Raw genomic sequence first — 17,546 nt, forward strand, 5'->3', positions numbered from 1 at the left:
GTTTTGCAGTTTAAGAGAAGCAGCTAAAAGTTTGAATGCTTATCTGATACTTACTGTTTCCATTATTAATAATCTACTCCTCAATGAGAGCTCAGCTTAATGATCTCAATTCAGGAAAGAATTTAAGCTAAAGTTTTAATTTCATCTCTATTCTAGACAGCACTTTAGTCCAGGCTGAAGTCCTGTTCTGCATACAGGGATTTAGAACCATAGAATATCAGGATTGGAAGGGACCTCAGGAGGCCATCTAGTCCAACCCCCTGCTCCAAGTAGGACCAATCCCTGAATCAGAACCAATTTTACTTTTCCATCCTACAGAAAGGAATCCATTCTTCCCCATTGTCAGCAAATCTAGCAAATCAGTAGCAGTATTTAATGTGACAGATAATATGGTATAGAATTAAAGTAGTGAACTCTGATTATCGGGACTCCAGGGTTCTTTTCTTGGCTTTGGCTCTGATTCAGTGTGTAATTTTTGCACAAGTCACTTATCTTTATGCTTCCATGCAGCTCTGTATAATGGGAATAATAATTTACTTACATGTTCATGGGAAGGATCAATTAAAGTTTGTAAAATGCTCTGAGACTTTGGGATGAAAAGTTATTTAAGTGTGAGCTTTTCTTTATTAGTCATTCACAGCTCATTATTCATTACTTAATATGATAACAGTGGTAATTAAGGTTCAGATCCCAAAAGGGATTTAGGCACCTAAACCCCAGATTTAGGCAGCAATCCAGTAAAACCTCTGCTCAGCTGCTTCCTAACACTGTAGGCACCTAAACTCACTCAGCACCTAAATTTTTGCTGTAAAAGTTCCCTAGGGACCTACATTTCTGCCTCTAGGCATTTTCAGTGATACCTCCAGAGGTGTTCAGTTCCTTCCTCTTTGCCAGAGGGGAGAAAGGATTTGAACAGGGGTTTCCCACCTCTCAGGAGAGTGTCCTGACCACACCTAACCTCACTGTGGATCCAGATCTACATGCCTAACTTCCTAAGGCTTTATGTGATTGAGTGTCCACCCCACACAAGGCAGAGCAGGTTAAATTAGCTAATCAACCTGATAGGCTGCACCTGGGGGAGAACCAGGGCTTAAAAGGCTGATTCATGATAGAGCCCAGCTGAGAAGGAACAGGCAGGGCTGATACAAAGTCAGGAAATTGGCTGCAGTGGAAGTGGTCTGCTGTCACCCCCTGAGAGGAGGGAACTGTGTTTGGGGCTATGGTACATCCTGCAAGGTGAGAATTTTGACTGATAAACCCAGAGATGGGGAGCCAGAAGATGTAGGAAGGAGTCCAGGAAAAAGAAACAGGGTCTGGGAGAAAGCAGAGCACAGTTGCTAGATACAGTGTCTCTGAGGGAACTTGGAGTAAGAGGACAGGTCTTGGTTTCCCTACCAGCCATGGGGAATGTGGCACAAACTGGGCAGTGGAGCAGAAGACTGCCTGAGACAGTTGTCCAGTATGACTTTGATTCCCTTGGGAGGTGAAGACTATGGTGTCCTGGCCAGAAGGCCATGCCATGAAGAGACAGCATGCAAGTCTCAGGGAGAGGTGGTAGGGCACATGAATAAACAACAGAAGGGGATGTCAGATCTGTGGAAGAAGCTAATCCCTGGAGCAGCCAGGATGAGGTGCCCTAATGGTGAGTCGATCCTGTGATACTTTGTTATAGCTAAAGGAAGTAGAGTTGTGCTGGGGTAGGGAGAGCACACAGCAATGACTCTGAAATAGCTGGGAGGGGCTTATGACTATGCAGTGCAAAAGCAGGCATAAAGGAGGCTATTTTCAAAGGCACAAAGAGCAATTAGGCTTCCAGCTTCCACTGAAATCTCATGGGCACCTGCCTCCCTTTGGTGCCTTTGAAAATCCCAACCCAAGACTCCAGAGGTGCTGAAGAGAGTGTGTTTACATGCATCTGTTACTACACCTATAGGGTGGTAATTTACACTCCTCCTGGTACTAGCTAATGTACAGTGGAGGGGCCCATTCCCTACCCCATCAGACATACTGCCTTTGTGGGGTGAAGTCAGCACTGTATAACCCCTTTGAGTGGAAACTTCTGTGGATGCACTGCTGTGGGTGTATAGCTTCTGTTTGGATGCACAGCTAGGAGGAGAAGGATTACACTGCCTCCTTTCCCTATTTTAAGCATCTGTGCAATGCAGTCATAACTGTGCTGGGAAATAAAATATTCTAGATTGGGGTTCTCAATCTTTTTCTTTCTGAGGCCCCTCCCCCCTCGCACCCCACAACAAGCTATTAAAAACTCCCTGGCCCAGCTGTGCCACAACACCTGTTTTTCTGAATACAAAAGCCAGGGCCGGGTTCCGGGATATTCGACATGGCCATGTCGAATTAGGCTAGGTGTGGACGGAAATCGACCTTAGTAGCTCCGGGAGCTATCCCACACTGCACCACTCTGTTGATGATCTGGACAGCAGTCCGAGCTTGGATGTTCTGACCAGCCACACAGGAAATGCCCAGGGAAAATTTGACACGCTCTGGCGCCTTGTGGATGTTCTGCAGGACCGCAGGCAGGAGGACAGAGCACCCCTGCACTGTATCTGCAACCGCCCTCCCCCGCCACAAAGTCCCATACCCCCCTCACCCAAAATAACCAGAAGGAGGGGTGCCAGGGGCCGTGAAAACTGTCACTGCACTCCAGCAGAGTGCTCAAGTACCCAAAAGCTCCCATTCCCTAAATTCTGAGAAGTCCTTCCCTTCCTGACTCACCCAAGCCCCAATCCCAGTTTCATCCCCTAACTGTCTAGTTAATTATTAAAAATACTTTGCTGTTAATTACTGTTTCCGTCATGTTTTTTTACAGAAGACTGTGTTTGAAGGGGGGGTGGGGAAGGGGGTTGGTAATTGCATAGGACAGTCACCTTTACCAGGGTACAGACACGGGGGCAGGATCAGCAGCAGGTCACACACACAGTGCAGTCAGTAGGCACCCTGGTCGGTATGGGAGGTGGTTTCCAGGTTCTGTGTGGGTGGGGGGGGACGTGACTTTGTAGCGGGGGAGGGCGGTTACAGATCTTATGCAGCGGTCCTTGTCCTGGACCACAGAGTCACACAGCAGAGGAATCTGTATCCGTCCTCCTCCGCCACAAGGTCACATAGCCCCCGCACACAGAATCCCAAAAAGGAGGGATGGCAGGCTCCGTTGAAACAACCAGTCCGGCACTGCGGACTGCTCTAGGAGCAGGAGCCTGTCATTCCTCGAGTTTAGAGGCGGTGTTTACATCACTGCACACCCTACGCAGCACAGTCTGCATCCCAGTTTCAACCCTTTAACGCAAAGTCATTAATAAAGAAACCTTTGTTAAGTAACAATGGAACATGTATTTTATTTTTACACGTGTGTTGGAAGTGGGGGAAACGGGGTGAACGGGGTATGTAACTGCAGAGGATAGTCAACAGTAACTGGGTAAAGAAACAGGGGTAGGTTCAGCTTCTCTGTAAAGAAACTGAACAGTCACAGGTCTCGCTGCTCGCTGGTACTTGAAGAGTTTCTTGTCGCTGTCCAAGGCGCCTGTATAGGGCTTCATGAGCCAGGGCATTAGCGGGTAGGCTGGGTCCCCGAGGATCACTATAGGCATCTGCACACCCCCAACAGTTATTTTGTGGTCCGGGAAGAAACTACCTTCCTGTAGATGTCTAAACAGACCACAGTTCCTGAAAACACGCGCGTCATGAACCTTGCCTGGCCACCCGACGTTGATGTTGGTAAAACGTCCCCTATGGTCCACCAGTGCTTGCAGCACCATTGAAAAGTAGCCCGATTTCTCAGCAGCTGACTGTGGAAGAGGTGGACGATAAGGTGCGAGGAGGTGAAAACGGCCATAACTGCAGCGGGCTCCATGCTCGCAGTGCTGTGGCGTCTGCGCTGTCACTGACTAGAAAAGTGCACGAACAGATTGCCCGCAGGCGCTTTCAGGGAGGGAGGGCGTGATTGACGGTTCAATGATGACAGTTACCCAAAACCACCCTCGACACATTTTTCCCCCAGCAGGCATTGGGGGCTCTACCCAGCATTCCAATGGGCAGCGGGGACTGCGGGAACTGTGGGATAGCTTCCCACACTGCACCGCTTCCAAAGTCAACGCTGGCCCCGTTAGTGTGGACTCACAAAGTCGAATTAGTGTCCTTAGTGTGGATACACAAATTCGACTTCGTAAGGTCGATTCCACAAATTCGAATTAAGTTGAATCCAACTACTCTTGTAGTGTAGACATACCCTGAGTTAAAGATGGAGTAGCCATGTCTTGGAAATTTTACTGTTAAATGAGATCAGAATTTAGCCCTAGAGTTCTGTCATTAGTGAGATCTTGGAAAAATATTGGTAGGGTGCCTCCAAAGAATTGAAAGCTATATCCTGGAAAAACATTTAGATCCACTTGAGGATGTTTGGGAAATGAAATCCACATTAGTCTGTAATGTTTAACTATGACAGCATTTTAATTGTATTCAACATATTTCACAAAATTAAACTATGTAAATGTATGGATTTTTTTCCCCAAGCTGGCCTCCGATCATACATAGTGCAGTCTGCAAAGTGTAAAGAATTTCTGGTTGCATTTTTCTCATATATGATCCTGTCACCTTTCTCTTTCATATTATTACAAGTAGTTGGTGAATGGACTTTTTTGCATTACTTTAAAAATGAATTGTTATCAGACTTAATGATATGATAAGCTTTAAAGTTCCCCTGGGAAGCTACCAGAGCCATGCTGATTTGCATACACATTTTCCTACACATAATACAGCATGCAGGCTCTCTGATCTCATTATTCATTAGAAAATTAATGATATCTCTCAAACGTGAAAGCAGGCTGGTTCTGCAAAGAGTGCTGGAAACTGGCTAGTTCTCGACGCGGTGGTCACTTTCAATTTACTGGCTTGAAAAAAAGATGCTTTTAAGCAAATGAAAGGGTGCTGACATCAAACAGATACTTGTCTTGCTGCCAGGGAACGAGCTGCCTTTTAAGGCAGGAAGGTGGGACTTGAGTGATGTGAATAGGAAGAAAAGAAAACAAGCCAGTCAGAGTTAAGCAGCTCTGCCCCATTCATGAAAAATGTCTAGGCTCGTTTCCTCATTGCCAGAGGTCTTTTTTTGCTTAAATTCTAAAGCCTGTGCTCTGTTCCTGCCAAATAATAAATAGCAGCCGGTTGTGTGTGGTTTTTTGTGTTTTGTGTTTTTGTTTTTTGTTTTTTTCCCCAAAAAGTGTGAGCTATCTTTTAAAGTGCTTTTGCCCCTACTACGCAACTTGTGGTGTCCTACAGAGCAAGAGACTAAGTTGATAAAACCCCTGAAACTTTACTGATAACTGTATCCCTAAATTGAGACTTTCTGAGTTTGTCACAGAATTAACAATGGCATTTTCACTCATGGAGCATGAATGCTCGTAATCAAGGACCGCATGAATTGCCATATGACTAGCCAGATTAGGATCTGATTTTTATCCTGGCTCTATTTAAATTACAGGACCCGTAATTAGCAAAGGCTAAACCCGTTATGTGAGTCTGTTGCTTATAGATATTGCTAACAAACATGACAAGTATTTCTGTAACTGGAGTAACATAAGTGCAGTTTTTGCTGCATTGTGTCTCAAGGTGGGGCAGCTTTCTGTCCCCTGCTCCCCTCCCCACCAGAATAAAAGCAATGAAACTCCACATGCCGTATGCTGAAATAGATGTGATCTTTTGCAACGCTGTTTGATTGCCACTCTTTAATGCAATTTATGGCTCAGATAGTAACAGACATTTCTGGGGTGTGGTAGAAAAGGGATATTAGGCATGCACTGCAACATCCTGTTTTGGAACTTATTTAATACAAGGCTCACAGACTCAGCATTACAAAATTCTGCACTCAAGCTGTCACTAGCCAAGTTTTTTGCACATTAGTTTCATTTTTTTTCTTCCTGTGATCGGTAGCGACATAAAGGAAACATCTGGTTCCAATGTGTCTGAATTAGGGGATACTATAGGAAAACTTGTCAGAGCAACTCCAGACTTGAAATAACCAACCAGTCAGAATTTTTGCAATTTAGTGATCCCTCCCTTAGTGCATTCCAGTATAATGGCACTTTCCGCTAGGGAAGTGATTGTTCCACCCTTGGAGTGATAATTCCACCAGGGGTTCTGCCAGTGCAGCGATAATTCCAGTGCACTGACAATTCATCCAGCTAGTCCACCAACACACTGTTCTATAGGTTAATGACAGGTGAGTGAAAAACACCCCTTTGCAGAAGTGCCTCTCAAGGCCTAGACACAGATTCCAATTAACTCCTGTTTTGAGGATTTAAGTGGCGTGTCAGTCTTGTGCTGGCCTTCTGCATCAGGATATATTTCACCCTTATGGAAGTAGTAATATTGTCTCTTTCTCTGTATAGAGATAGTTTAAGACCATTGTGACAAGTATTTCAGTAACAGTAGGAACAATAAGGCCAAAATAGCAAGGTCTCTTATGAGAAAGAGATCCGCTTCCTGGCAAAATTTAAAATCTGGCTCACTCAGTCCAGGATCAGCCAGTTGCAAGATCATTAAGTAGAGTCTCTCACACCTGCACCATAAATTACTGTACATGAAATGAAAAACTCTTGGCTACAGGATAAATCTGTGAAGCCTCAGATTTTCCAATGAGGAGAACATATCAAACTCACAATTACAAGATGGGGAATAAGTTGCTAGTTGGTAGTACTGCTGAAAAGGAGGTGTGAGGGATACAGTGGATCACAAATTGAATGAGTCAACAATATGATGCAGTTGTAAAAAAGGCTAATATCATTCTAGAGTGTATTAACAGGAGTGTTGTAGGGAAGACACAGGAGAAAATTGTCCTGCTATACTCGGCACTGGTGAGGCCTCAGCTGGAGTATTGTGTCCAGGTCTGGGTAACACACTCTAGGAAAGATGTGGACAAATTGGAAAGTCCAGAGGAGACCAACAAAAAATATAAAAGGTTAGAAAACCTGACCTATGAGGAAAGGTTAAAAAAACTGGGCATGTTTAGTCTTGAGAAAAGACTGAGCGGAGGATCTCATAAGTCTTCAAATATGTTAAGAGCTGTTATAAAAAGGACTGTGATCAATTGTTCTCCATGTCCACTGAAGGTAGGACAAGAAGTAATAAGCTTAATCTGCTTCCAGGGAGACTGCCCCCCCCCCCCACCAATATCTAACCATCAGGGTAGTTTAAGCTCTGGAATAAGATTCCAAGGGAAGTTGTAGAATCCCTGCCATTGGAGGTTTTTAAGAACATGTTGGACAAACACCTGTCAGGGATCGTCTAGGTTTACTTGGTCCTGCCTTAGTGCAGGGGACTCGACTTAATGACTTTTTGAGGTCCTTTCCAGCTCTAAATTTCTAGGATTCTATGTACAAACATCTGGAATGGACTGGAAATAAAGTATTCCACTCAAAGTAGAAGCTGGGTCAAGGACATTTACTGACCTATCTGAAATCTTGGCTCAGAGAATAAATCACTTTTTGATACTCCCCAAATGAGATTTGGGCCCTAGGCTAGATAGTACCTGCCTTGAAGAGTTTAGAGTCAAAGGGCAGGAGAGTCGCAGACAGATTAAGTGACTTGCCTAAATCTCACATGTCATATCTGAGGCTTTGGCTACACTTACATTTCAAAGCGCTGCCGCGGCAGCACTTTGAAGCGCTAAGTGTAGTCAAAGCATCAGCGCTGGGAGAGAGCTCTCCCAGCGCTGTCCGTACTCCACCTTCCTGTGGGGAATAATGGACAGCGCTGGGAGCCGTGCTCCCAGCGCTGGGGCTTTGACCACACTGGCGCTTTGCAGCGCCGCAATTTGCAGCGCTGGAGAGGGTGTGTTTTCACACCCTGCTGCAGCGCTGCAAATTTGTAAGTGTAGCCAAGCCCTCAGAACTTGGAATAGAACCTAGCTCTTCTGACTCAGGCCAATGCGCTGTCCACTTGTTGATACTACCTCTCATGATGATGGTGAATATGTCAGTGTTTAGGGCCCCTCTTACAGACCAGGAGCTCAGTGCTAGGTGTGGTCCAGAGAACAAATTGACAGGGTGACCAGGTGTCCAGTTTTTGACTGGAACACCTGGTCCAAAAGGGAGCCTGGTGGCTCTGGTCAGCACTGCCAACTGGACCATTAAAAGTCTGGTCGGTGTTGCTGCGGAGCTAAGGCAGGCTAGTCCTTATCTGTCCTAGCTCCATGCTGCACCCCGGAAGTGGCCAGCAGGTCTGGCTCCTAGGCGGGAAGGCCACAGGGCTCCACACATTGCCCCTGCCCAGAGCACCAGCTCCACACTCCCATTGGGTGGGAACCCTGGCCAATGGGAGCTGTGGGGGTAGTGCTTGCGGGTGAAAGCAGCACGGAGAGCTGCCTGCTGCGCCTCTGCCTAGAAGCCGGGCCTCCTGGCTGCTTCCAGGGTGCACCACAGTCTGCGGTGCCAGGACAGGCAGGAAGCCTGCCTTAGTCCTGTCACTGACTGGGAGCCGCAGGAGGTAAGCCCACACTCCAATCCCAACCCCCTGCCTAAGCCAGGGGTTGGCAACCTCTGGCACGCAGCTCGCCAGGGTCAGCACCCTGGTGGGCCAGACCAGTTTGTTTACCTTCCGTGTCGGCAGGTTCAGCCGATCACAGCTCCCACTGGCCGCGGTTCGCTGTCCCAGGCCAGTGGGAGCCATGGTCCGCCAAACCTGCTGACGCGGCAGGTAAACAAACTGGCCTGGCCCACCAGGGTGCTGATCTTGGGGAGCTGCATGCCAGAGGATGCCGACCCCTGCCCTAAACCTTTCCCCAAACCTGGATCCCCCTTGTGCACCCCAAACCCCTCATCCCTGGCCCCAGCCCAGAGCCTGCACCCACAGATGGAACCCCCCACCCCCTGCCCCAGCCCGGAACCCCCACCCCCTGCCCCAGCCCAGAGCCCCCTCCCACATGCTGAACCCCTCTGCCCCTAGCTGAACCCTCCCACATGCTGAACCCCTAGCCTGGAGTCCCCTTCTGAACCCCTCATCCCCAGCCCCATCCTGGAGCCCTCACCCTCACCCTCTCCCACACCTTAACCCCCTACCCCAGCCCAGTGAGAGTGGGGGGAGAGCAATCCACCAAGGGTGGGGGGACATAGTGAGTGGGGGGAAGGGCTTCAGGGAAGGAGTAGGGCTAGGGTGTCCAGTTTTGTGGGATTAGAAAGTTGGCAACCCTAATGACAGTCCTTACCCCAAAGTTGTTACTATCTCAAACACAAGACAAGAGATGACAGGTGGATACAGACAGGGGAGAACAAGGAAACTATAAACATTCCCTAAGGTGTTCATTACTTCAAACGTGGAGCTGGTTGAAAGGGGGAAGTGATGACACATTTTTCTTTCTTTAAAAAAATTGTCAAATTTTCACAAACTCTTGACCAGCTGAATGCAAAAGTAATCACAAACTAAGACTTCAGGGTATTTCTTCCCTCTGAACTTCTTACTTCTAGCAAAGTAAATTTAGTCATCAACAGTTGCTTGCTTGCTTGCTTGGGGTTATCAAATAAATAGAGTAAATGGGAACTATTTTTAAAGTAGAACAAAGCGTTTTGGGCTCAGTGTTTGTATATCACAAAGAAATTCTCTTCCAATATCCACTTGGCCAGCTCTATGCCGAATCTGACATCTTAATCCAGGATCATGCTTTCATGACTGTGCTCTATTTTATCTGCTTTGGGAGTGTTACATATACAAATGTTTTCATGGATGCCAGAATTGCTACCAGTACTAGTGAAGCAAAGGCCACATGTGGTGATATCTATAAATGTGTCTGAGGACTGTGGGCTCCTGATTTAACTTGTGATGGACACTCATGCTTAGAAACTTGGTTTATAAGTTTGAATCCTTGGCTTTTTCTAGGCATCACATCAAGGAGACTGATGCTTTCCATATGCATTGTCTCTAAAAGACCTTTGATGTCATGTGACATGACTGTTTCCTATGTTAAAGATCTTGATCAGTTGAAGCTGCCGAATGCTCCTGATATTCTTCAGGAAGTTCAGCTATATGGGGTGGGCCACATTGAATGCTCCCAGATGTCTCCCAAGATAGCCTTCTGCAGCCCACCTGGACTACATTTTTTAACTTGGGCTCCTACATTTGCATTTAGGTGTCTAAAAAAAGTGCTTAAATGTCTAAAAAAGACTCGGATGCTTATCTTTAAGCATCCAAGTCTAAACAATGTGCAACAGATACCTGGGAAATCCAAGTACCTGATCAAACTGAGTAGAGAACCATAGCTGTAAAGTGATTGGCCACATTCAAGGAGACCATCCTACAGAAAACCTCACATTGAAATCTTCTTGTCTAGACAAGACAATAGCCCTGTCTCTTCTTCGGTGACCATGGTGACGCTCTAGTTTCCTAGATAGCGAAGGGTGATGAGGATAATTCTGTCAGGTATTCTAGAATCAGATGTGGCCCTAAAACATAACACTTGAGTGTGTTTTTTGTTTCACATTTCTATAAGCCTCATCATGTATTTCAGAGATGTTCTCTAATTTGTAATATGTTATGAGACAAGTTGTGCATTCAGGAAGCTATTAACCACAGACCTCTGATTCCGGGGGAAGAGAAGGGAGGGCAAAATTACTGGAAATTGAGATTTAGAAAAAATAATTCATGTATCAGTCTGAGCAAGCAGAGAGCGCGGCCATGTTGATCCAACTGAAATGCAGGGAGAAAATAATTTCACCATAGACGTTTGCCTAATACTTTCTCACTAAAATACTTTTCCTCTTGAGGGGGTGGCACCCTGTCTATTACTGCAGTGTAGGAGTGCCACCAAATCAGTACTCATGTTGACAGCAGGAGCTGAATCATAATCAAAGCACATGCAGCCAAGTAAAAGTTATGTTGGTTTTGATTTTATTTATATATATTCAGTTCACACTGAGAATGTATTCCTGGTGTCATCTGATTTAATTCCATTTTAAGAAGGGGCTGTTCCTGCCATCTCAATCACTCAGTAATAGTCCATGCCCAGAGCATTCTGGGGCACTGTATTGTTTATCTGTATTACTGTAGCACTTAGGAATCCTAGTCATGGACCAGAACCCCACTGTGCTTGGTGCTGTACAAACAGAGAACAAAACGATGGTCCCTGCACCAAGAGGCTTACGATTTAAGTATAAGACAAGAGACAAAGATGGATACAGACAGATAGGGGACTGCAAGGAAACAGGACATGAGTTATGGTCTCATTATCAGCTGCACACTGTACAGGCTTCTGCATAAGGAAACTTTTTTGGTTCCTTGGCTCATTTTTTCCATGGCAAATTGTGGCTCCGACGGAGTCATGTTGCCTAGAACCTAAAAACTCCACAGAGGCAAGGGGCTTCTGATGTGATGGTCCTGGCCTGCTGCAGATCCTGAGGAGCTCTAGGGTTTGAACTGGACGTATGGTTCATTCTGTGGGGCAACAAAAGCCACCCTCTTCCCCATCAGATCTCTGCAGGAGCAGCTCTAGAAGGGGAACTTAATGGGTTTGGTTTTCTTTCCCCTCTTAATCTCTTCTCATGGGTCTTCCTACAGGACAGAGTGATCTGGACCCAATTTGTTTTCCTGGAATATTCTACTGTTGTACTGGAATATTGTGGTGATCAATCTTCTCACAAGCAACCTAAGATTAAGGGAATCCATTGATAGGTTGTATCTTGCTCATCGTACTCAGGCATTGACGACAATGGCACCCAGTAACAGTACCAGCTTTTCAAAAGGGACTTTCATTAAATCTTGATATCTGCAGCTGGTGGCAAGTTCCAAATGGCATTGCTGCTGCCTTGTGTCTACCTATAAGGTTTTTATAAGGGTCACTCATCACTGCTATGGAGTCTGGGTTGCTATAATGAGACAGAGGACTGGAAAATAAATTGCTGGTGCACTATGGTCTAGATGGGATTTTTGAGCAGCATTTCTGAAATGTGATGAGGGGGGATGAGATGTTGATAAGCGCTGTTGTCAGATATCACAGCAGAGGAAAGAGGGATAGTGAACTCAGTGATCAAGTACAGTAAGGTATTGGTGCCCACAAAGAATGAAAGGTTTAGAAATGGAATGTGGGTTAAAGCCAATTCTACCTGGTGCTTTAGTTTAGGGTATTCTTGGCCTGGCTCTCCTCTCCCTCATAGCAGTGCATAGCAGGAACAATGCCATTGAAGCCAGCAGAGTTATGCTGATGTAAAACCAGTGTGAGTGAGATCACATCAGCTGCTCCCTCCTCAGCATGACTGTAGACAGGAAATTAGTCAATTATACCCCCTTTCTGCACCCTGCACCTATGTCCCTATGGTGCAGGGACAACTGGGGGCTAGTTCAGACCCTGGCACAAGTCAGGGCAGCCACAGGACTGCTCTAGCTTATGCCAACAAGAAGAATTCCCTACTGGCTGTTCTACTGATCAAGGATTGGTAGAGCATAGTGTTGTCTGGCCATGCCCCCTCCTGCCCATAAGAGGGGAAAAGACAGCTTGTACAGAGCCATCTACATCAGCTTCATGCCACTGCTGGATTCCCCTACGACACACAATCCCCAGCCACCCATTAAAAGTAGCTTTAAATCTGCATTGCACCTGCAGAGTGGTGATAGCTACTATTTACATTAGATCTAAAAAAGTTGATCTGGCATTACTACAGGATTCTTCTGTTGAGCTCAACTCAAGTTTCACCCACTACCCCTGCATTAAATGTTTTGAAGGACTGGACTTTAGTATCCAGCTTCAGCAGAGTGAGGCTGGATTAGAGATGGTCTTTTGTAGGTCCCTTCCAGACCTTCATTTCTATTATTCTTTTATTTAAGTGATAGAGTAGGGTATTAAAGTGCAATGCCATAATATTTAGTAGTATTGGGATAGCACCTGAGACCCCTACTCATGGACCAGGACTCTATTGTGCTAGGTGTTGTGCAAACACAGAACACTTTCTACTTTGGAGGAAACAAAGGAATTGCAAAATCCCCTTTCCAGTGACTAGTGTGGCAGAAATATGCTGAGGAGGGGCTGACTGTTTTGTTTTTATGATAGTGATGCTATTTTAAAACTTTGGATCTTGTTGCTCACTTTAAAGAAATACAATTCTAGTGAGTACTAGTTTTGTCAAATGTCTGTGATCAGCAAATGAACTGTGTATTCTGCATTACTTTAAATGTCTGTATATTTTGGTTAATGGTGATTTAATTATATTTTTGAATGTATTTTAACTATATAATGTTGGGCTAAAAAATGTTGCTTGCGGTGTTAAGCATGCAAACATCAGGAAACGCCCAAGTTAAGGTTTCATTTGTAACCTTAACCATGACACCATGTGTACATATGTTACACTACTACCTTTTAAGTAGAGGATCATTTCTTATGGTAATGCTAATAGGCTTCAGTTGAGATCAGGGTTCCACATGATAGGTACATCAAGATGGTCTTTGCTCTCATATCTTATAGTCTTAATAGACAAGACAGACAAAGATGGGAGAAGGAAAGCATTATTATTGCCATTTTACATATGGGCAACCGAGGCACACAGATTAAGTAATTTGCCCAGATGCAGGGCATCTGTATCAATGCCAGGATTTGAAGCCAGATCTTCTGAATGGATGTGGTCAAAAGTTTTCCAATGGAATGTTTTCAATTGGAAACTGTAACTTCATCAGAATCGAAACTTTCTGTGTGAATGTGTTGATTTTGATGAAATTTCATTGTGGGAGGGAGGAAATCGGGGCGGGGGGGAAGCATTTTCATGAGGTCAACATGATCCATTTCAGAATGAAATGTTCCATATTGATCTTATCAGAATGAGATTTTTTTTTTATTTTGAAACAACTTTCTGAATTGTTTTTAAAGCCAAAATCAGAACAAAACATTCAAGGACATCCAAAATGAAAAATTTTTAACCATTGCATTTTTGCAGGAAACTTCAATTTTTTAAAACAAATTCTGAAAGGCTGGAGTTTCCCAAGGAACAGAAATTCTGAGTTTTGACCAACTCTACTTCTGAGTCCAAGTTCAGTGCCATCCTCTGTCTAATAACATAAACTGTTTCTCAAAATGCATAGGAAGAGAGACTTCTGGTCTATCAGAGGAGTGGTGGGAGAGGGTTTTGAGAGGCTAGTCTGCTAGAGGACCCATTAAAATCCCAAATTCAATGCAAACCAGTGTGAACCTTGTTCACAAAGATTTCAGTGGTCCCAGGCTCCAAGTTTAGCTACCATGGGTGAAATTCACCTCTGTGCACATGGGCCACACAAGGGCTATGCAACACTTAAGTCCCCCTTAACCTAGGCCTTGCCTTAGCCCTCTGCACAGGGATGAGTTTCTAAGGAAACACAGCTTCAATTTTAATGAGTCTATTCACCACCTTCTCCCTGGTATTGCTGCAGCCAGCCAGGAGTCTCCAAAGCTCCAGAGCTTCTACAGGGCACAGGAAGGGGACCTTCACTGGACAGGTAACTTCTTCTGCAAGTATTCCTATCCCTGCAGCTATCTGTGGACCCCTCCATGCCTTCCTTTGCACACCTACCCTGTCTGTCTAAGCTCCAGCTAGCCACAGCTCCCCACCTCTGGTGGAAAGAGAGAGCAGCTAATGTACATTGTACCTTAGGAATTTTGTAAGTTGTCAGCTCCTATATCTCATGATTCAGGCAAAAGCTCAGGGCCTGAGTGAAGCACCATGTACATCTTACCAAAGGAGCTGTGACAGTCTTTGCCTTTGTCCCTGCGCAGCCACAGTACACGTTCTTCATTCTATAGCTAAGTTATCCCCGTTCAGACATGCACAACATGACATTCCCCTTGTGTACATGGGATTTCATTGGTGTCACCACCCAGGGCTGGCCCTTTGCACAGGGGTGAATTTCACCCATAAGGAGCCTAGTAATAAAAACTGCAAAATGCAGCGTGTAAGGACAGCATGTGGTTTTCAGAGTCTCATCTAAATGAAAAAAGAACATCATCTTGGGATTAAAACCAAGCCTTGAACACTTCCGCCAAAATGGTGGGCAAATGAAAGAAGGAAATTAGAATGGAAACCGTTGTACAACCTTAACCATAGTAGCTATCACTCCCAAGAACCACTAATAAATATAGTGTTACTCATATTACTGAACCTGAAATATCAGTCTGAGCTTTCTCAACTGCCTCTAAATGGTTTTCTTTCATCTTCTGTTTTGACTACAGCCATTAACTATGCCCTTTTCAGGAAAGATATTACTATGCCCAGCAAACATAACATACACAATGTAACGTGTGCTGGACGCTTGCAAGTCTATTTTTAGTGTTCCAGTTAGTAGAGATGAGTTTATTGCTATGTGCTAGAGCAGCAATAAAGACTAGCTGCTTCTCGCTAATACCTAGTTACACTCCATTAAGGGCTGACACATGTCTAATAGACTGGGTTCTCAATGTACCTTTGGGTCAAATTCAATGTCAAGTCATTAAATTCAGTAGGGAGTTACAGCAGGGTTGAATTTGGCCCTTCATATGCTATAGAATTATCTAGTATACTAGAAAGCAAAGAATAATTAGTACAGACCCAGGCCTGCTCACTTTTACTTATGTAACTTGTCCCATTGAAGCCAATGGGAATATCACAAGAGTCGGGGAACTGCATGATCAGACTCTGTGATTTAAATAAGACCAAAGGAAAAATGAGTTATGAAAGGGGGCATCAATTATTCCAAACAATCTGCTTCTCTGGTGTATGCTGTGTCTCTGGTGTATATTTCTATAAAATTTCATGTCCCAGCAGTTTCATATAAAGCCATTATTCAGTCATTGCTTTTGAACAAATATTAACAGGAAAGTGACATTGACTGCCTTAATCAGTTTGTAGTAAAATATCAGAGTAACCATCTAGAAATATAGCCGATCGCTCAAAGTGTGATTCCAAAATGTGCATACTTAAATAACAAGAATATAGATCATGAGAGCATTTGCTTTCACTGCGATTTAATCAGGGTGCACTGCAGCTCGAGTTGCTACTATTTTGTGGGTCACTACCTCCTCCAGTATTCTGTGTGCCCTCTCTTGTTTTCTTTTCATTTGATATGCAGGTTCTCAGACCTTCCTGCTAGGTTTCACTTGGGAGGCCCAGGACCCCCTATTTTGCAAATCCTAACAGGACCTTGATGGATGCTGATGTCTCTGCCTTTCATATCATTTTACCAGTGGAACCTTTGATCTGTCAGCAGTCTTTATATCAAGTTAGTTGTCCCATAAAATGGAGAATATGACAAAAATATCTGTTGTGCTAATGTAAAGTACTCCCACAATAAAAATGCTGCATTAAGGAGCTCGCTTTAGCCATATGTGCTGTAATAGTAGAACTGGGAAGGAAGAAATTTTTTTTTATAAGACTCTGGTAAAGGAACTTCTAAAGCAACAAGTACTGTACATTATGATTCAGAACAGCAAGGGACAGCTGGAAAGAGCTGATTGGCTACAGCCCAATGAAACAGAGGCTTCCTGTGACCAGCTGCTGTGCTGCAGCATGAATGACAAGGGTAATAATTGATTAGTAACTGGCAGCTCAAAAGGAAGAAAGAATGAACAAGAACGATGAGGTGCTTTACAGCTTGGTAACTGTAAAACCAGTAGAACAATTAGGGGGGGAAAGGGCTTCCACTTGTTACCTTAGAGTTACAAGGACAGTGCTAGTTATTGTAAATGGCATGACAAGGAAGCCAAAGGGGCAGGTCAGTAATTAATATGAGGTTTTTCAAAGGCATAGGTCCTGCAGAATTGTTTATTAGGTTGACCAGAGAACAACTACGGCTAAATCAAAGACAACCAACAATGCCATTTACATTTGTGGTAAAGGCAAGGGCTCTAAGCCGTCAGCCAGAATATCACAGAGGATCTGAAATCAACAGTGAAATGTGCATTGTGACAAACTGATTCTTTGCTTTCCCATGCCGCTTAACAAAAAATACACTGCTTCTGCCCTGAGAATAAACTCACATCTTTTCTTCTTCTTGTAAGTGCCCTTCATGTTGATTAGCAAATACATTGGATATGTTGTGAATGTTTCTTTATTGATTATGTTTTATAGCACCAACCTCATACTCTTGGTTATTTACAACATATGACCATAGTCAGTACAAAAGTTCTGACCTGATTCGTGCTGAGTAGTACCTTACTCTGGGCCAGAAAATGGCCTGTCCTATACTCAATGCACTGGAGTAAGGAGGGTAGGAGGCTCTGCTGAGTTGCTATCTCCCCTCCTTAGCACAGGTAGGCAGGTATGAGCGGGAGGGCATGGAGAACAGGGGGAGCCTTAATTGCAGAAAGCATATGCTGTGCCAGGTATAGACCTGCCACAGTTTACTCCCTCCTCTTTTCTTGGGGCCAGATCATAATGTCATGATCTACCAATGGGATTAATCGTGGAGCAAGGGACTATTCAGCAAAGTTGGCAGAGTCTGCCCTAACATATTAAAAATGCTTAATAAAGCACCTAGCTTCCCCACTACTGGCATCTGCAGTCCAGCTCTTCAGCCCACTCAAACCCTTCTTTACAGGCCACATTCTTCCACTCTTATGTTTG

The 17,546-nt window shown here is 44.6% G+C and overlaps 1 long non-coding RNA gene across 1 annotated transcript; it reads left to right on the plus strand.

The window, feature by feature from the left end:
- The first annotated feature begins 1,132 nt into the window (after positions 1-1,132).
- Positions 1,133-16,602, plus strand: LOC123365674. Its single transcript, XR_006577693.1, has 3 exons — positions 1,133-1,236; positions 14,383-14,448; positions 16,054-16,602. It is a non-coding gene; the product is annotated as an uncharacterized LOC123365674 (long non-coding RNA).
- The last annotated feature ends 944 nt before the right edge of the window (positions 16,603-17,546 follow it).

Source organism: Mauremys mutica, chromosome 1 (genome assembly GCF_020497125.1).
Source record: "Mauremys mutica isolate MM-2020 ecotype Southern chromosome 1, ASM2049712v1, whole genome shotgun sequence".
In the NCBI taxonomy this organism is placed as follows: Eukaryota; Metazoa; Chordata; order Testudines; family Geoemydidae; genus Mauremys; species Mauremys mutica.